The sequence below is a fragment of the Microtus pennsylvanicus genome, chromosome 9 (assembly GCF_037038515.1).
Source record: "Microtus pennsylvanicus isolate mMicPen1 chromosome 9, mMicPen1.hap1, whole genome shotgun sequence".
Classification (NCBI taxonomy): Eukaryota; Metazoa; Chordata; class Mammalia; order Rodentia; family Cricetidae; genus Microtus; species Microtus pennsylvanicus.
The window spans coordinates 9,711,477-9,732,616 of NC_134587.1; the positions used below are offsets into that span (position 1 = coordinate 9,711,477).

Sequence of the window (21,140 nt, forward strand, 5' to 3'; positions counted from 1 at the left end):
TACTAGGTCTTAATGATAAAAGCCCAGAGTCAGATATTGGAGAAAATGCTGAGCAATCAGAGAGACGAAGGAACAAAACACAGCCACCTTACCTACTCAACTTCCCAGCTGAAAGGAGACTGAGCTCCCGTTTCCTCCTGCCTTATTACTTCCTCTCTCTGCCCAGCCATATCACTTCCTGTCTGCCTGTACAGCCCTCCAGACTTCTATGGTTAGCTAGTGGCTAGCTCCACCCTCTGATCTTCAGGCAAGCTTTATTTGTACAAACAAGATATCACCACAGTTCCCCCATTTGTCTAAAAATTAAAAAAGAAAGCTATAACTAATATAAGAAAAACTATTTACAGTAATTACAATAGCTATATGAAACCTATATAGGCAATAAATATATTAACAATGTCTAGGCCGTTAACAATTGACAAATTCAGAGAAAATATTCCATATCTATCCTATCTTGGTGAGTCCAAAAGATTGTACCTAATTCACTTTCTATTCTAACTTGTATTTCCAAAACTGTCTTTTTATGTCTCTCAACCTTATATACTTTACATTTCTTTAGTAAATTTCTCTTCTGAATCTGGTAACAAGGAAAACTATAACTATAAAGTCTTCAACTTTATCAGAGACCAGAGAAGGAAATAATATTACCTGAGTAAGCAGGAAGTGCAAGTACCCAACTTCCAACAAATGTGAGAAATGACAGGAACAGCTCTCTGCCTGGAAAGTCACCGAAAGTTCCTCTGCAATGTTGGGACATCCATATTTGGCCTATAGGCCTAGCATATCTGACAGACTTTTCTATGAAGCAGGATATTCTGAAGGATTGTATTACCTTGTCTTGGCAAAGACTGGCATTCCTTTCTTTTGTGCCCTGCTTGTCCAATTTAGAAATCATACTGTCAGCAGTCAAGACAAGGACACTTTCTTGTCCAGTGGCTAACCTTTGACACACAAAAAGTAAACTCTATGTGGAATTTCTTTGATGCCTAACATCTTCTCTGAAATAGATTGGTGCTGTCAGGAGCAGACATGTCTCATTGTCATAAAGAAAAAAAAAGAACCTATATTATTAAAATATCTTAAATGTCATATTCTGTAGATCTCTGAAGTGTTTGAAGATGACCTGTCTGTTTAAAATATATCTCTGTTTGATCTTGAAAACATACCTAATATGACTACAAGTTCGATTGTAATAGTTGACTAATTGCTAGCCTGCATTTTCTTATTATCTTAAATAGTTGGTGATAAGAATGGGTGCCATTGTAGCACAAGTTCTAATAGGTCTTAATGATAAAATCCTGGGCCGGGCAGTGGTGGTGCACGCCTTTAATCCCAGTACCTGGGAGGCAGAGGTAGGCAGATAGATCTCTGTGAGTTCGAGGCCAGGCTGGTCTACAGAGCAAATTCCAGGACTGAATTTGGCAGTAGTTAGCTAGTGGCTCACTCTGCCCTCTGATCTTCAGGCAAGCTTTATCTATACAAACAAGATATCACCAGGTGTCAGTCATGAATTCACAGCAGCTGTGGTTACTGGGACTGGGTCCACACAAATCTAGTCCAGAGTCAGCTACGGATCAAGGGAGGAGTAGAGCCCTACTACTTACTGTGAACTGTTGACAACCGACAGGGTCTTGGAGAGAGGCAGGCACAATATCCAGCTGCATGCCTATTGAGAGAAAGAGGTGATTCCAGAAGCTATGGCTCTGCCTGGAAGACTCTAGAATCTTGTTGTTCTCTTATGGCTCCTTTTTTATGTCAGGTTCTGAACATTAGAAAAGTAAAATAGCACCCCCCCCTTTTTTTTTCCTGAAGCCTCAGTGGTAGGGAATGGGCCTCTAGGTGAGGTCACTGCTGTATCAAAAGAAGAGGTGAGCAGTTACCTAAGATAAGACCTCGACCTTTCTAACCCAGGAGGCTCTCTAGAAGGACGGATGTGCAGTTAACATGAATTAAGATGAAGTCAGTGGAATGCTGTGTTGTCTGCTCCCAAGTGGTCTGACGGAGAAATATCAGTGGCCTCAGAGGATGGAGAGGAAGCCTGCCCCCATGATCAATTTTTAATAAACATAAATGGCATAATAAATTATGCATGGAGGAATGGCATAAAGCATTAAACAACAGAGAATAAATTATTTAAACGATTAAAAATTGTCTGTCATACATGTAATGTATGAGAACTCTGAATTTTCTCTTCAAGGAAATAGAGCAAGGTTTTATTAAAGGGAGCTTTTCCAAAGATTTATTGAGGAGGGGGTCACGTGGGGTCTGCCAGGAAGGGCGGTCGCGCATGAACCCCAGTGTCCTTGTGCTTTCTCTGTAATGTGTGAGAAGCATCTTGCTGGCGAATAGGCCTCCGTCACATGACCTGGGGTACAAGCACTGCCCGTCTTTCGGAAGGTTCAAGATCTCTTTCCAGGTAGCCAGGGACAGTGTGAGGGGTCAGCAGGACAGTTTCTCTGTACAACCTTAACCTTACATGATTCCCAGATAAGCTTCTGTCCCCTGCATAGCCCCTGCTTCAGGGACATGACCATTTCTGACCTGGAGAATTCCCATCGAGACCCCCTTCTATCCAGCCTTAGAGGACTCACGTTTATCAGAAGCATCCTGTTAAACAAGATGCATTATCATCAAGGCCAAATGTATCTGCTTATGAACTCCACTCTGCCATGTATTGGTTTTGGCACCTTTATCAGTTAATTTGATCTGTCGTCAGCTCTGTTCCTTTATCTGTAAAAGAGACCTAGAAATACCCTCCCCCCAAAAGATTGAGTCGTGTCTCAGGTGCAAATGTCACCTCCAGAGCCTGGAAAAGAGGAGCTTCTCAGTGGGTGTTTAATATCGACAGCAGAATTAGCCGATGGTGTTAGAGTCTCAGGGAGGACTGGGGGTGCAGCTGAATAGTGGAGCCCTTGTTTAGCAACTGAAAAGCTCTGGTTCAACCCCCAGAATCAGGAGGGGGAAACAGCAACTAGAGAGGAATGCAAACAGACCAAACAGCTAGCTTAGCTCTGGGAGGAACTTGAGTTTGCTGCTTGAGTCTGAGTCATTGGTCTACAAGCTGACTAACTTCCCGTTTGCTAGACTCTGAGATGCTCTAATGTAACTTTGGAGCTTCTGATGGATGCATCAGAAGAAATGATGAGCTGGATGGTGGTGGCACACACCTGTCATCCCAGCAGAGGCAGAGGCAGGTGGAGGACTACACAGAGAAGCCCTGTTTTGGAGAGAGAGAGAGAGAGAGAGAGAGAGAGAGAGAGAGAGAGAGAGAGAGAGAGAGAGAGAGAGAGAGAGAGAGAGAGAGAGAAGCAAAGAGCAAAGTTGCCCAACTGATAAATTTTAGTAAAATTAAAGTTTCAAAGATGAGCTGTTCCCTTCATTGTTATTCCAAATTAATATTTACCTAACAGCAATATAAACCTTTGGGATTGTGACCCCTTCCAATGCAGAAACTGGCTAATTAGAAATATAATTATAGATAGTCATGGCTGGTTTTCTACAAATAGTCGTGTTTATCAACCGAAGTTCAAGTTCAAAGTGTTTTAAAATGTACCAGTAAATATATCACTGACTGGAGACGTCTGTGACTTTTTTCCTGTTTGTGTGACAGAGTAACCCCCATGACCTCTGAGGCTGTGTCATAAAAGGCTGTACTTCGGCCTTGTTCGCCAGACACCAGACACTTCCTTGAACAAACATCTGAGAAGCCCACCTGGGCATGGTGGTGTACAGTAACCTAGCGTGAGGGAAGCTGAGGTAGGAGGCTTGCCACACATTCTAGGCCAGCCTGGACTACAAAGTCAGGTTTTGACCCTGGAGAGAGAGAGAGAGAGAGAGAGAGAGAGAGAGAGAGAGAGAGAGAGAGAGAGAGAGAGAGAGAGAGAGAGAGAGATCCAGCTAAGGATGAAGGATAATACATGTCGTAGCTCAGTATAGGATATTTTCTTAGTATGCGCAAGACCCTGGATTTGACCCAGGCATCAAAACCAAACAAATGAAGAGGTATGGTGAAACCAAAAGGGCCCTTGCATATCCTCTGCTTGGGAATCTTGGCAGCGCCCATCCCAGCCTTCCTAGGATGTGCCAGCCATGTGTATGTAAACGAAGAGGCTATCTTGGGAATCTCCAGTCTCTGTGTTTCTAGCCTGCGGTGCAGCCAGTGAACCCCGTGGAGACCACAGATGTTCTGAGACAGTATGGCTGCCTCCACTGTACGGTTTCTGGATTCCTGACAATGTGCATGGCTCATGAGGACAGTGAAGTGGTAGTGGTTTTATGCTGCTAGTTTTAGGGTCATTTATTACATGACAATAGATACCCAGAGCTGCCAGCCAGCAACCTTGCCTGACTTTATCTATTGGCTTGGTAGTTGCCACATTAACACATTGTATTTGTGAGGTCGTCGTGTGAAAATGGCGGGTCCCGTTTGTGCCATACAGCTGCTAGATTTTGTTTTCCCCTGAAAGGTCAGCAGGGTGATAGTAATCTCGTTCATTCGTGTGCTTTGGTTCTTAAATGTCTCTAAAGTTCCAAGGCTTGGTCCTCAATAGTGTTCCACTGAGATGCAGGGCCTGGCGGGAGGCACTTAGACCACTGGAAATTGTGGGGATTCCTGTCCTCAGCGTTTTCACTTTGAAGTGTGTTGTGTACATGAAGTAGACCATTGACAGACTGGTGAGGTAGGTCTGTGGATCCTGAGAATGAGGGGTGCCTCTGTTCTCCACCGCCGGAAGACAGGAATCTTCATTTCAAAGATCTCAGCCACCTCCCTCCCTCCTGGGAGGAAATATGTCTGCATGGGTCTGGGCTGTGGCCTATACTGGTGCTGTGATCGTGATCCTGCTTGGGAGGATCCAGAAGGAAGAATCTGACCTGAGCCAGGGCCGAGATCACTGCGGGAGGTAGAATCCTCTCCCGCAGTATCCCCAGGAGGGCTAACAGTCCCCTCAGCCACCTAACTGAAGGGCACTGAATTGGGAGGAGCTGCGCAGAGGAAGGGTGCTTATCACCGAGCTGGGACAGGAAGAGGCACGCGGAGATAGGCTTCTGGTTCCGTGCGTTCAGTGAGGTTAAGGTTCACAGTCCCTGCGGCGGTAGAAACAGCTGTTCAATTACTCTTGAGCACCGTTTCCAGGACTGATGTTCAGTCTGTTTAACATCCTGACTGCTAAGTCAGCTCAGGCCCCAAGCAGAGACAACAGAATCGACCACGCTCGTGGGTCCTAGAAAAAAGGAGGCGTGTCCTACGGCCGAGCACAGCCTGTGAAGGGAAGCAGGGTGACTGGGTGGCAGAATTGCTCTCTCAGAGAAAAACTATTTAGGCCAGATACATTATCAGGGTTTCTGCAGAAAGGGCAAGTCAGGACAGGGTAGGCCATTCAGGCTGGTTAGTCTGAATTATTTGGAAGGACTGCAGACTGTAGGGGTGGTCCCTCTTGTCTGGTACATGGCCCTGGGATGGCAACGGCCTCCTAAGTGCATGACAGAGGAAGTCTGGTTCTCCATTGGTGAGTTTGCTTCTCAGGAGCCTATTCTTGGCTGAACCCTTGCCATCTTAAGAACTGGAGAGACCTCCCTCAGCTCGAAAACTTTTGCCGTCTTGATGTTGAAAGTCTTATTCACGTGTTTGTGTTTGCATATACATATACACAGTACACGGATGAGTATCAATTGTTGTTAGTGGTCTCCGAGATACCTTTGAAAACTGGAATTACACCCAGGATGGCATATGCTGACACACCAGGAGTCTCCAAAGGGGACTGTAGAGTCATGCCTGGTTTCTGGTCACTCTAAGAGTGTACCTGTGGTATAGGATGGTGCATGAAATGGCCACCACTCTGTCAACACTTTCTTTATTTCCCTGCAGGAAGAGTTGCATGCAGGTACCAAATATGTTGCCGTGCAAACTACACAAATGCCAAGTGTAATAACCCTCATCTCAGGCCACAGAAGGGTCGCAGGTTCCTGTTTCGTTGGTTGTCTTTATCTATCTATATATATATATATAAAACCCAATGGCAGTCTGTCGTCATGACGATCCAGGATGGCGGTGATGTCTGCTTTGTAATATTTACTTGGTACTTTTAATCAGGCTAGGTGGTTTTTAAAAACATTGCTTGAGTGAGTATCTTGTATATTCTATAGCACACTGTACTTACAAATAAAGTCTTTTCTCCTCCTTCTGTATTTCTTCTTGCTAGGAGAGTTTCACACCTATAAAATCTATTTACTTGAAATATAATCAAGCCTGATAAATATTATAGTAGTTTATAGTAGTAATTTCCCAGCAATGAGAGGAGTCGAGTTTATTAAGAACTGATACCAAAAAGGAAGGTGGCTTAGCCGGTAAATGCACTTGGCATGGAAGCCTAGTGACTTCAGTTCCTTGCCTGGAACCCACACAAAGGTGGAAGGAAGGAGAAAGTGGACTCTACAGAGGTGCCCCCTGACCTCCACACGCGTGTCCCGTGACACAAATGCTTTCCAGACCAGGTGGAAGCTGCCAGGTCCTGCCGCTCTGCCCCGGGGACATGTGAGCAACAGCACAAGCTTGCTTCTGCTCTGACCTCGCAAGAGGGCTAGCGTGCTTCTTCTCCACCCTCCCCACCCCGCTCATCAGTCCAATACCTAGCACCTCAGACCACACCCTAAGGGCCAGTACCCCAGAAGCTATGGCTAAACGAATCCCCACAACGTGCGTACGCACACAATAATAAAAATAATAATGTTTTTAAAAATTAATAAAAGCAAAACTTTTTTTTAATATTTAAATATTTATGTATACAGTATTTTGTCTGTATGTAGGCCAGAAGAGGGCACCAAGCCTCATTACAGATGGTTGTGAGCCACCATGTGGTTGCCGGGAATTGAACTCAGGACCTTTGGAAGAGCAGGCAGTGCTCTTAACCACTGAGCCATCTCTCCAGCCCCTAAAAGCAAAACTTGATCAGCTCAGTATAACATGCCACAAACTCCTCTTTAATCTCCTTTTGCCACTGTGATCGACGCTCTCTGGTACCCCAGTGTGAAAATGCATCCTGTACAGCTGTTCAGGAGACTATTTCAATAAACACACCTCATGTTGTTAAACAAAGATGGCTGATTATTTCTGTATTTAAATTTGTCCTTCGAAGTTAATTGATGGGTATTATGTTGCATGTAGTACCTAAGTATGTCGTTGAGGTATACAACAGTAATTTAGTAAATTTTAGGCATCACCTGGAATACCAACTTTATTTCCAGAAGCTGATTGAAGGCAAAAAAAAAAATAATAGATACTGATATACAGAATATAGTGTTTCTCATTCATTATGGCTGTTACTAATTAATAAACTCTTGACAGATGTTTGTGTTTTGTACACCTACTTCCTTTGCAGAACATGTAATTTAGGCTGTCTGCAGCCACTTCAAAATCAAAAGAGTCCAGGAAAAAAAATATGATAAACACACCAGGTTGGGTTTGATGGTGCTCAGCTGGATATGACCCACACTCTAATTATAACCTGAATAAATCTGAGGCTTCACATGACCAGGTTCCCTATAGTCACCCACTTTAGTGCCAGAGGCCTTAAAGAACATCTCTTTAATCCAGGCTTTCCCAAAAAACCCTAAGTAAGAGTCCTAGGCTTATAGCATGTAAACACTTCTCCAAAGTTCAGTGAAGATCCCCATTCCTCCCCAACACACATGGCTCATCCCCGTTCCTCCCCAACACACATGGCTCATCCCTGTGGCTCATCCCTGTTCCTCCCTAACACACATGGCTCATCCCCATTCCTCCCCAGCACACAGGGCTGGTCCTAAGCCTGGTTCTATTTCTCCCAGCTACCTGGCTACTCACCAGCAGTGATGCTTTTCTTGTTTATGATGGAGACGTTGTAAATCATGTACCCTTTTCTTCCTGGTTTCCAGTCAAATGCAGATAGTTCCAAATCTGGGAACAAAACTGCTCTGATACCTGCAGGCTCAGGGCAGCCTTGTGGAGCTCTGATCCTACTTCCTGGCTGGCTGTGACTTTCTAGAAAGATCTAAACTTAACTTCATTTACCCTAGTCCCCAAATATCCTTTCTTTTCTGTGTGCAGAACACCGCAGAAATGAAGTTCTGTGCTTGACTGGTTGTCTCTCTTGCTAATTTACCTATCAAGAGTGTCAGCATCCACTGTTTTTGCATTGCACTTGTTAAGGCCTTTGAATGTTGCATCAGATCTCATCCTTGTAAAAATGTCCCTATGTTAAAATGAGAAAACTGAGACCCGAAAGAATGAACTAACTCACCGCACCTAGTAAGTAGTGGGTCTGTTTGAATCCAGGCATTCTGATTTCAGAATCCTTCAGTTGTGAAATGATGGGAACTTGTTTACCAGTTCTGCCTTACTCTGCATTCTCGTTGTTGTGAAGGAGAGGGACAGGGGAGCCCAAGAAGGAGGGTTGTTCAAACAACGAGGTGTTCTCCTGGGCCCACGTTCAGCGTGAGAGAAGCACAAATTCTAAAAGCTACCCATCCGCATGGCAAGGGCGCCCTATCGTTCTCGATCTTGCCCAGCGTCCTTGGCGCACGTGTGAAGGGTTTGCGTCCCTGCGCCAGTCTCTCCACCAGTCTCCTTGAAAGGAACGGAGTGGTCTGAAGTGCCCGCCACAAAAGCCTGAGGATCTGAGTTTGATCCCCAGAACCCAAATTAAAAGCTTAGTGTGGAGTTTCTGTAATCCTAGAAGACAGGTGGAATCCAAGCACAGCTAGGAGGAGGGTTTCTGAGGCTTGCTGGCCAACCAGGCTAGCAGGATCTGTGAGCGCTGGTCCCAGCGGGGGCAGTGGAGAGGACAGCTGACACAATGTCCACCTTGTACACGCACTCACAACACACACTGAGCAGCACACCAATCCAGGCATCAAGGTTTTTAACACCTTCTTGGCTACTTCAGGAATTCTGTGTTTATGGGGGCTCTCCACTTAACCTCATCCCTGATGGCAGCAGGGCTTTTTAGTGACTAAGGATGGTTTTTATTCCTGAAATATTCTGTATTGCATAATTATCATCTTGAAAACACTCATATTTACATAACTCACTTTTATAATAGGGACTTTCTAAATGTTATTTTACCATTCAGTTTTTTTATTTTCTTTTGTTGAAAATAGTTTTTTTCTCATTTATGTATCCTGATTATAGTTGTCCCTCTGCTCCTCCCAGCCTCCCTTCCCATCCAGACCCACCCTCTTTCTGTCCCTCATCAGCAAACAAACGGGCTTCTAAGGGATAAATAAAATAAAATACAGTGTAATATATTAGGAGCAAAAATCAACGCATCAGAATAGGACAAAGCAAACAAGCAGAAAGAAAAGAGCCCAAGAGCGGCACAAGAAAAAGAGACCAACTTGTCTGCACACTCAGGAATCCTGTAAAAACACTCAACTGGAAGCCATGATATATATGCAAAGGATTTGTAAGGTAATTTCTAATATAATAAAAATCTAAAAATAAGGTAAACTTTTTAAAAAATAAGAAAGGAAAGAAAAACTCAATATGACACTGTAAGACAACAAACCAGCAATGTTGCCATTGAGATCATTTTCTGTTAACCGTCCAGTGCTGGGCATGCAGCCTGCCCTTAAGAGCGGTTTGCTTCCCTAGTCAGACTCCCTTGGAGGAAACTAGAGTTTCATTTGCTAGTGGCTGTCCTTGGAGATAGTGTCTGGGTTAGGGGTGGGGGTATGTGTTTCCTTTCCTTGCAGCTCTACAGCCCCATCTGGAGCAGACTTGTGCAGCCAGGGCTTCTCCATGTCCCTAGTCAGTCTTTTTTAGGAACAAAGGTATTTGCCATTTCCTTTCTCTGTCTTAATTAACAATAAAGATGAATGAACGGCTTGGTTATTTGTAATCCAGTTCTGTTATGTTGAACAAAAGCCAACCTGGTTTATGGCATCGGGCAGTGCAGTACGCCAAAGAGTGACCGTGCTAGGTAGGGCTCTGGTTTTGAGGGCATGTAGCCCAAGTCTTGATAATTCCAACTTTCATTACATTGCAAAAACACGAACAATGCACCATCGAGAGAACTTTGTTGACCTTTTAACTTCCCTTTAACTGTTCCAATGGCTCACAGATACGGTGCGAATGGGGTTTTTTTTTTTTGCGTGAGTACTAAGGGGGAAGCCTTTGTGTGATGTAATAGTTCAAAAATCCCCTCAGCATTTCTGAGAGAAGCGGTTGCTCTATGGTTTGTCTGGACAAGCCGACTTACTCTGTGAAGCCTTGACTGCTAAGTGCTACACAGTGCTCAGCTTCTTACTCAGCCCCCGGCAGAGGGCATGGGCTCTGGGCTCCTTTCTCCCGGAGACTGAACAACAAGGGGACAGCTCACATATGCACTGGAAATGATACTGGATGTCGTCAGACACTTTGGTACCCAATCCCAGTTCCATCACTTCTTTACCAGCCTGGGGAAATCCCTTTAATTCTTGGAAGGTTGCTCTCTCTGTTTGTAACGTGGGGATGAATAGAAAGGATTTGATTGTGTGAAAGCAAAAATACCCTTAGCAGGCATGCTACACTTCTTCTTTGTGGTCCTAGCCGGAGTTTCTGGCCCATGGACAGTCACTGAAAGGCATTTAAATTGTCTCTAGCCCTCTGTCCCTCTCTCCCTTCACCATCACTTCAGTCTCTGAAAAATTAAGTATGGAATTTAAATGTTAACTGTCATTCAGATGCGCACGGTGTAAATGTAAAATGCAAAAAAAAAAAATAACAACAAAAGAAAACCCTACACAACCAACACTTGCATCCCCCCCCCCCACCACAGGGTTTCTCTGTAGCTTTGGGGCCTGTCCTGGAACTAGCTCTTGTAGACCAGGCTGGCCTTGAACTCACAGAGATCCACTCTGGGATTAAAGGCGTGCACCACCACAGCCCAGTCGAACACGTGCATTTTATGGCCAGAATTTCTTTCGGTCCACCCGTAGCCATACTAATGCTTAAATAAATGACAGATGTCCCTCTTTCGGAAAAGAGACTTTACAGCTGTACTTTCTTAGCTATCCGACAGGCAGCCCCAACTTCTAGCCTCTCGCAGGTCTCGCGTTATTTTCTCAGCCGTATTCCCTGACTCCTAAGGATGTGTTGTGCTGACGTTCCCGTGAACCTGTCTTGTTCCAGGGCAGATGCCTTAGCTGGTACTAGTAGTGAGGTAGAGACACCGTGGGCAGCCTCCCTCCTGCAGACAGATCTGCAGATTTTCCTAGTGCCTGCGGGTCTCAGAGCCTAAAGTTTGCAGAGATTTTCCCGAGGATGTTCTTGGCTGTGTCCCAGCTTTGGGTTCCTGGCTGCCTCTCTGCCTCCTGCTTACCCACACTGTTGATGAGAGGTATAGGCCCCTTCCGTACAGGAAGCGGGGAGCGAGTGGAGGCTTTGCAGTTCGCTCTTTTAGGTTCATTGCTAGAGCCTGGTATAGCGGTTCTCCTGGGATCCCAACACCCGGAAAGCTGTGGTAGGAGGGTTACAAATTTGAGGCCAGTCTGCGCTTCATAGCCAGACTGTTTCATCCCTTTCCCCTCAGAGGGAAGCGTTCCTGATGCCTGTGCAGTGTCACCCCTTTGCCCTGCCGTTATTGTTACTAACACGAAGCTATCCATTCATTTCCATAAACAGTGACTTCACCATTCCCCGGACTCAGCTGGCCCTGCTCTGACATTCACCCAGAGAGGTTTGCTATCTAGACAGGAGTATGGGGAGGACTTCTAAACCATTACAATTGAAAGCACATATTCACAGTCAAGGTCAGAGGATATTATAATAATGACAAGCACGGCCAGTCAGCAGAAATTAAGAAAGGGAGAAAAAACTAAAAAGGAAATTTAACAGTGCATATACTAAAGTATCAGAGTAAGAGAAACAAATGTGGGTAGATTAGGTTCTTCCAATAAAACCACCGGTTCTCAGATACATTAGAAAGGTATAGGTATGTAGCTCAGCAGGAGAGCACTTGTCTACCATGAACGAACCTGTGTTCAGCTCCTAGCACTGGAAAGACAGAAGCTTGCCACTTGTCATGCTAAAGGACATTTAAACTTGTTCCTTCCATCCAGAGGCATCCTTGTATCTATTGGTCATCTTCTTTCTCCCTCTCCCTCTTTGACAGACGTTGGTACCAAGGACTGGGGTATTGCTGTGATAGGCCTGACTACATTTTCTTTGGGAGGAAGTTGAAGTTTGGTACTTTGAGTTAGGAAAGCATTGGAATGCTTTAAGCACTGTTTAATGGGACACACTAGTAGGAACATGGAAGACAGTGGTGCTGAGGGTTGTTTGAACTGTGGGTGCCTGGCTCAAGAGGTTTCAGAGGCGGTTGAGTATATTGCCTGGAGATCATTCTTGTGATATTTTAGTAAAAAGACTGTGACTGCTTTTTGCCTCTGTCCGAAGAGTCTGCCTGGGGCTAAAGTGAAGAGATTTGAATTAATTCCATTGGCAGAGGAAATCTCAAAGGAGCCTAGTATAGACATTGTTGTGTGGGTATCAGTGTTAACTCTAATTAAGGTTTATAATGAAAAGGAGCAAGCCGGGCGATGGTGGCGCACGCCTTTAATCCCAGCACTCGGGAGGAAGAGGCAGGCGGATCTCTGAGTTCGAGACCAGCCTGGTCTACAGAGCTAGTTCCAGGACAGGCTCCAAAGCCACAGAGAAACCCTGTCTTGAAAAAACAAAAATAAATAAATAAATAAGAAAAGGAGCAAGCTGAGCAAAGAAAACTACAAAATGTACAATTTGAGGAGAAAAGGGACATCAGGAAGTAAAATATAGCTAAATCCTGTGTTCAAGGAGCTAAACAGATCAAAGGAAAACCTAATGTAAAATGGAATGAAGCAAATAGAGACCTTAGGGCAAGGTCCCACCCAGCTAAGCTTTCAACTTGTAAAATGAAATTAAGGACTAGGTTAGGTCAAGGTGTGGTGGTACACTCCTTAATCCCAGCACTCCTGCGTGTAGATCTCTGAGTTCAAGGCCATCCTGGTCCACAGAGCAAGTTCCAGGACAGCCGAGGTTAGACAATGAAGAAAACCATTGAAATCAGAAAGTTAGTGAAGATGAAATTGAACAAGGGACTGTATTAAAGCCCCAGCAAACAGCAGAACTTGGCAGCTTTAGCCTTTTGGTTCTGACTTTAGAGTCAAGGATTCAAGAAAGGGTTATAGAATTTGCCTCTTAGACTAAAGAAAGCTTCTGAGGATAGGCATGTGTCGGGGGTGTCCCTGCATGGAGGCCCAGAGAGGCCATTGTGTGAAGCTGTTGAAGGTGAAGCTTGGATTGCCTTGGAAACCCCAAGATGTTGGAGAATACAGAACTGTGGGTATCTGCTGAGGAAAATGCTAGCAGGGAGCAGAGCCAAGAGAAAGAAGTGCCCTGAGGTCAACAAAGCTAAGTTGGAGACCTGAAGAGCATTTTATTTCAGACATGGAGATCTAGAGTTTGGCGTCTGTCCAGCTGGTTTTTGATCTTGCTTTGGTCCAATATTTCCTCACTATGCTCCCTTTCCTCCATTTTGGAATGGTCGTGTATATCCTGTGCTATTATATGTTGGAAGTATGTAATCTGTTTTTTTTTATTTTGATTACAATTAAGAGAATGTATGAATCTCAGAAGAGGCTTTAAACTTTGGACTTTTAAACATTGTTGAGACTGTGATAGACTATGGGGACTTTTGAAATTGGACTAAATACATTTTGCATTATGTTATGGCTACAAGCCTATGGTGGACAGGAAGTAGAATGTGGACTTTTTAATAGGTATGGCCCCCACAGACTCGTGTTTGAATGCTTGGCCTATAGGAGTGACACTGTTGCAAGGTGTGGCCTTGCTGGAGGAGGCGTGGCCTTGCTGGAGGAGGCGTGGCCTTGCTGGAGGAGGCGTGGCCTTGCTGGAGGAGGTGTGGCCTTGCTGGAGGAAGGGTGTCACCTATCTGAGACCTCAGTACACAGTACACAATTCTTTCCCTACTGCCTGTGGATCAAGAAGTAGAACCCTCTTAGCTCCTTCTCCAGCACTGTCTGCCTGCATGCCACTTGCCCTGATGATGAGGGACTAACTTTCTGAAACTGCCAGCCAGCCCCAATTAAATATTTTCCTTTATAAGAGTTGCTGTGGTCGTGGTGTCTCTTCCCTCCCTAAACACACTCTTCTATCACCCTTCCCAGCCTTTGTGAGCACTGTTCTGTCTCTATACCTCAAGGTCAACTCTTTTGCCTGTGGGAACGTGTGGTACTCATCCCTCCCTCTGGTGCCTGCCTTATTTTAGCTAACATTATATTCTCTGTGTACATTGCGGCAAATGCTGAGACTTCCTCCTTTTCTGTGGCTGAGCAGTGGTGAATACATTGCATTCCACACTGCCTTCTAAGGGTGGACAGTCTGGTTGACTCTTGTGGGCTGAACTGAGATGAACGGGGGAGGATAGGTATCTCCTCAACATACTGATCCCTCTCTACAGTAGTGCGGATGCTGGCTCTCCCTGGAGTCTTATTTTTAGTTTTTGGAGGAAGCTCAAAGTGTTTTGCATAACGGTTGCACTAATTTACGTGACCACTAATAGTTTATGAAAGTTCCCTTTCTTTGCACCCTCAGCCGGCATCTGTTGCTTTTTTGTTTGTTTGTGAGATAGTAGTCTTTCTAACTGGAGATAGAGGGTATCACATTGTGGTTTTGATTGACATTTCCCTAATGGTCAGGCAGAACTGAGCTTGCAAGTTAGCTTCAAACTCATCAGGGGTCACAGGATAGTTTAGTGATTCTAAGTTTGGTTACTTTCCAGTGAGGTAGAGATGATCATAGCTAACCCACTTACAGTGAGAATGAACGTCTCTGTGTAAAGTGCGTAGCCCTGGGTAAGTGGTGAGGGTCTGGTAAGTGACTGACGACAACAGCCAGGGTAGCAGCATCTTTTCTCGCCCCTCTGGGTGCTGGTGAGATGATTAGGGGCCATCACTGCTTCAGCACCTTTTCCATGGGATGAAGCAAAGAGCCGTGGTTATAGTGTCCAGGTTCTGCCCTCGATGAAAAGGTTGAACATTTTGTCTGTGACCCTTTGTGAAATATGGCAGTAGCAAGGGGTTTGGTTAATCCTCACTCCGTAAAGAAAAAAGCATGATGCTCCCAGAACAGAAGGAGAGGTTCTGGCCATGGAGAAAGGAACAGGGCTCTATCACTCTGCCCGTGCCTGCCACCCTGAGTGGGGAAGCAGAAGCAAGGGCCCCACCCCCGTCAGCCTACCGTGGGGCATGTGCTCCTCATCTTCCAGGCTGGATTTCTCCAACCCCGTGGCAGCACCACCAGCTCCTCGGGCATGGAGTGAAGAAGCAATCACTAAAGTCAGAAAGCAAACCCTGGGAAGAATTTAGTTCTCCCACTTCTGTGTTCAGACTCAGTTTGACTTTGTGGTTTGAGGTAAAGTTGGACTGTATCTAGTATAGTTAAATACTCTGCGCTAAAAATTCTGTAGACACTGTATAGCTAACTACTTTAATCAAAATATATGTTCAGTTTTGGGAAAATAAGAGAAGATAGTTGGCCGGGCGATGGTGGGAAATAGTTTCAACGCTTGACACTTGTCTATAGTTACCTTGCTGGAATCCAGAAACAAAAATCTCTTTTATAGCATTTTTGAAAAGAGAATTGTGCTGGGGTGGCCAAAAAGAAACCGTTTTTGGTTTTTCAAGTGTCAGGTTGAAGCAGTTGGAGGCTATTCCCGCTGCCCTGGGACATAAGTTTTACTTCCACACACCGCTTCCTACATCCACAAGTTCCTGAGATTATCCGAGGAAGGAGGATAGCCAGACGGGAAAATCAGAAATGGCTCTGTCAGCCTTCTCCCCCGTCTAGGGCAGAGAGGGGCATCGCCAGGTCACCCCCTCTTCTTTCCTGCCTGGCCAGCATCAGAGTTACTTAGTCCATGGAGGCCGAGAGCACAGGAGCTTTGTTTTCTAACCCAAGAATTGGGGTTCAGTGCCTGACAACACTACTTAATGGGCTGAGTGGACTTGAGGCTCCCAGAAGTTCAGGCCGGGTGGCTGTGGTGGCAGCAGCACCCAGAGGTGAGAGCCAAGCCCTGGCTCTGTTCTGCTGGTGCTAGTGCCTCCCCTAGAGGACACCTTGGGAACAGCACGACCAGAGCCCTTCCTTCGGGAGAATGTCCAGACTCCAGGCTTTCCTATGGGTCTGTTCTTTCTCAGTTACAGAACCCCAACTGTAGACCCTGCTTCCCCCAGCCTTAGCTCCTCTCTCCACCTGTATGTCCTGTACGGTGAACACCCAAAAGAAGCCAGGGAATTACTCCTATAGATGGCCCTTTCTATAGGCGCAGGGCCACGCTGTGTGAACCGGCAGCTGGCCGATCGTATCACATGCCTCTGAGCAGTTAGAGAGGCGAGCAGAAGAAGGTACAGTGAGGAAGTACAATGTCACATGCAGCCTCACAGGAAGCTGGCCAGAAGATAGCTGAGGACAACAGCGCTCGGTTGTCTCTCTTCCCCCCAGCGGATTAAAGCAACACAGGTTAGTGCCTTTTTCTCTCTAACAGACGTCCGCGATGGCTCTGAAATACCCACCCGATTGACTCTGTGTCTCTAGTGAAGAGAAACTGCCCTGGCTTTGAATGTGAGAGTCTGTGCAAAGCTGGTAACCACACGTTGTTAGAGGAACAAACATTGAGCCACTGTGGTGAGAATGAAATTCTCGGAATCGCTGGCTTCCTTGTTTAGAACTTCTGTGCCTTTAAAAAGAACAAACTTCAGATGTTGGTGAAATAAGTTATTTCATGGAATGCAGCTAAAGCCTCTTCTCTTTCTTACTTATTAGCTCAAATCTGAAACAGGACCGATCAACTTGCGTTTGCAGACATATGGGGTGTTAGAGAAGACAGAAATGCCGTGGGTAAAATATGTGTTTCAAGGTTGTGTGCAAAAGCGTCTTGTTTTGTGGACTTTCATCTCATAAAACCTAGCTTTTGGCTTGCGTCTCATGACAGAATAACTCTTCTGGCCCATACATTTTTTTCCTGAGCACTCTCCTCTCTCTCTCTCTCTCTCTCTCTCTCTCTCTCTCTCTCTCTCCTCCTCCTCCTCCTCCTCCTCCTCCTCCTCCTCCTCTTCCTCCTCCTCCTCCTCCCTTCCTTTCCTTACTAACACGAGCTGTGGGTAGAGAAGGGGGTAGGGCAGTGTGGATGGGGAAGTCCTCAGTTCGAGAAGCAACACAACCTGGCCTAAGAGGCTGCTGGGAGGGTTTGGAGAGGCTGCCAGGGAGGCTTGGTGCTGACCAGAGCTGTCTGTCTGACCAGAGCCGTCTGTCCGCTCTCTTGTGCTTCAGATGGTAGAGAAGATTGGGTGAGTCTAGCACAATGTCAGAACGGGGGTGAAGGGTTGTGTGTGGCGTTCTCAGGAGCATCTAACCAGCCCGGAACTGATCATCGCATGGCCGCCAAGGGGACACTTGAAGGAACAGCAAAGTCAACAGAAATTCTGACACAGTGACTGGCTGCTTCCAGACCTGTAACGAGCAAGAAAAATGTCTCAAGTCTGAGTCAGGAGGAAGGAGGTCACTTCACTCTAATGGCAAAAAAAAGCGTTAGAACAACTGAGTTAGGCGGGGGGTGGGGGGGTGGGGGGGTGGCTTTGCTCTCGCTGGGGCTGGGGTTGGGGCCGGGGCTCAGCAGGTAAAGTATGTATGTGCACAAAACCCTAGGTTGGGTTTTAATTGCAGTACCATATAATCTGGGTGTGGCCCTGCGCACACCTGTGCTGTCAGCCTTCGGGAGGTGGAGGCAGGAGAATCAGGACTTTAAGGTCACCTTCAGTTACATCAGGTCTTTAAGCCAGTCCAAGCTGTAAGCGACCTTGTCTAAAAAACAACGAACAAACGGCAGTAATGAGAAGGGACAACGGGGATCAGCTTCCTGTTTCCTCTTTTTCTTGGGTCTAGCTCTAGCATTCTAACGTGTCTGTACTGAGAAACCAGGGGTGATAGGTTAGTGGGCTTGCACTGTTTACATTCCAGGCATGCAGAATAAGCAGGGCAGGGATGAAAGTTAAGCTCGACTGTTGGTTACGTACTCGGACTGCAGCGTGCTTTTCATTTTTTACTATCGTGTTGAGCAAGAAGGTGGAGAGGAAGCTGATGCTGAGGGGGGTTTCTCTGAGCTGAGGTCTGAGCCCCGCTGTTCCCCTAAAACCATTCCCCAGTGCTGACAGAGGCAGGGCATGATTCCAGCGGGCGGGACACAGCAGATTGGACTGCTCTGCCATTGGAGCCTTTGGCACAAACGCCGGATGGAGACAGTGGAGTGGGGGCTGCAGTGGGTGGCTGCCTGTTAGATGGTGCTACCCCAGAGCACCAGAAAGAGGCTTGTAGCTAGCGATGGCTGGGCATCCCTCGAAGGAGCGCTTTCTTTGGTTCTGTTTTGCTTTGTAAAGTTTGTCAGAGAGCTTTGCTATTCAGGGAGTTTTGTATTATGCTAATCTGCTGTTCATGGTAGAAAGGGCCTTTTAATTTTGTTTAATGTTTTCCAGATGGGCCCGATGTCTTTTTTTGTGTATGTGTCGTTCCAAAAGCTGTTTCCATTTCTTCTTCTCTCCGTAGGCATCTCTTGGTCTCTTTTCCAGCTTTCTGTTTCCCTTGTGTTTGAGATGCCAGAAAAGGTTCACGAAGCGTTCTCTCCATACGTCTTCCTGACCCCCAGCATGGTAGGGTCTGGAGGAAAGGGGGGTCCAGGAGGAGGTGGTGGGAAGGCACAGTAATCTTTGGTCAGGCATCACTGCAAGTTAAACACTGAGTCAGCTTGAAGGTGAAGAGTGGGCAGAGATGAGGTCTCCACTGAAAGCTGGAGAGAAAAATGGTGACTTTTATGAGGCGGTCGCATGGAAAGAGGGTGGGGCGCACCATCTTCCTTTTCCCCCAGACCCTGGCACACACAGTATCTTCTCCCCAGACTCCTTTGTGCTATGGGAGAAGCACTGTCGGTCAGTGTTCACGGTTTGGACGGCTGCTCCCCTTACCTACCAATTTTGTGACTGCTCCGTGCTAATCAAAGTTGCTGCTCTGTGAGCAACTCACTCACCAGACACTCTCCTGGGGCCTGCTTGGATGCCTTCTGCAGTGGCTTCGGTTCCTTCACGCTTGTGTTCATCCCCGTATTTCAGTGTGTGTTTTGCAGTAGCCTGTGTTAGTTGGTTAGCTAGTGGGTTAGCAAGACACTGTGACAACATTTCTGGTGCGGGTTATACCACGGAGGAATCATTTGTTTAGCTCACAGGTGCAAAAGTTTCAACCTGTGATTGGCTGGCTCCTATGCTCGTGGCATGACAGGACCACCATGGAGTAAGAGAATGACAGAGGAAAGATATCCACCTCTTGATAGCCAGCGAGCAAAGAAAGGGCCAGGAAGGGGCCAGGAATAAAGCATACCTTTCAAAGTCACGGTCTTAGTGACCTGCTACCTCTAAGTAGGTCCCACCGTACTTCCCACTACCTTCCAGTAATGCTATCCTTTTAGGAGTCCATCACGGAATTAAGGCATTGATCCAATCACATCTCAGAAATCCTCCCTCCCCACCTTCTCTTCATTCCTTCCTCTCCATTTCTTTCTTCTCCTCTGCCTCTGCATGCCTGTCACCTTCTGAAGGCTCAAGTCAGAATGTTTATGTGTAAATTGTGTATTTCCTCGTGTGGCCGTTCAGGCCAGAGCATGTAACAAACTTCCTTGTGAGAAGGGAACACGGCAACAGTGGTGAGCACAGCTACCACAATGAAAAGGTTGGAGAGGCTGCACCCAAGGAAAATAATTAGGAAAATTAATTAGTATAAAATGAATCAGGAAGGATGAATAGTTTATTCATTTTATTCTTCTTTTAAGGGTTTATAAGGAAATAGCGGTAAAAGACTTGAAAAAACCCAAGGTAATTTGCCTTAAAAGACATAAATGTCAGGTTATTGAAAAAATGTTTTCCCCTCCTTAGTGCCAGGAACTTTGGGGAAAGTTTAGGAAAGGGGCTTACAGATGCTCTTATCAATGAAACTTAAGGTGGAGAATAGAATCTTAGTGGGTTTTGTTGTTGTTGTTTTGGTGGTTTTTGGTGGTTTGCTAGTATGTTTTAAAAAAAAAAGAAGAGGCTTTAGTAGGCTCCCTCCCCTCATTTTAAAATTTGGAGACAAAGACCCAGAAAGGTCAGTGACTTATTGGAGGTCAGAACAGCTCACTAGTCATAGGCCTAGGCCAAGGCTCCTGATCCCAGCCCTGATCACTACACAAAGGAACAATGTTGAGGTGCCCCAAGAACTTGGGGTCTGGTTACAAGTGCCTATGCATTATCTAGAGTCTTGCCTCATGCCTAATCGGGGGTAGATTAGGAGGTTAAAGGTTTGTCAAAGTAACAAATCCTCCCTGGAGACAGCAGTACAATTGTGATTTTGTAGGCAGAAATGTATCCATTCACCTATACAAAGCCTGTATACAATAATCCCGTCCTCCCGAAGCAAAGAAGAGGCATAGTTAGTAATGGGCCCAGGATAGGACAGGAAAATAGGTCGAATCTTGTAGATACAGATGTGGATCAAAAACTATGGATGAAATCTGTTGGACAGTATGGTTGAGTATCAAGGCTCAGAACGGCCTGAATGAAGCAGCCCTTAGGAGAGCCAGCCGTCCTTAGTGTTGATTTACAGGCTGTGGGTCCATCTTCAGACACCTGAAGTGAACTCCATTGTCTCAGGAGGGATAGTCTGGACATCAGGCATGGTCAGTGGACTGCACCGTAAATTCTCATATGCCTAGCAGATCCTTGTGCATTTTAAGGAGGGTCAGCCATTCTGAGTCCACGCTGTCTGGATTCCAGACAAAGGGGAGGCTTTAGGACCTCTTCAGTGAGGGCTGAACTTGAAGGTGTTAAACCTACCTAAACCAGCTCCCATCTGGACTCTAGCTTCTCCTTCCACACACAGCAACAGATCACGTCTCCGACCCTAGAAAGCATGAGAATATTTCCCAATTCATAACCAAGCCAGCACTTCTGCAGCAGACATCAGCTGATATCCACTAATCCCGTTTAGTTCCTGCACGATCCACCTAGAGACAGCAGACAGCCCAGTTCCCAAGACTGCTCCACTTCCC

The 21,140-nt window shown here is 46.0% G+C and overlaps 1 protein-coding gene across 3 annotated transcripts in view; it reads left to right on the plus strand.

Annotated features, from left to right (window-relative positions):
- Positions 1 to 21,140, plus strand: part of Wipf1 (WAS/WASL interacting protein family member 1) — a 97,268-nt gene that overhangs the window by 24,509 nt on the left and 51,619 nt on the right. The window contains exon 1 of one of the 3 annotated variants that reach the window (XM_075984870.1): positions 16,408 to 16,534. The exons of 1 other annotated variant lie outside the window; for it this stretch is intronic. The gene's annotated coding sequence lies outside the window, so the exon portion shown is untranslated. Of the gene's footprint in view, positions 1 to 16,407; positions 16,535 to 17,215; positions 17,362 to 21,140 lie in introns of those variants that run through there. One more of the 3 variants, XM_075984872.1, reaches the window with a different exon arrangement.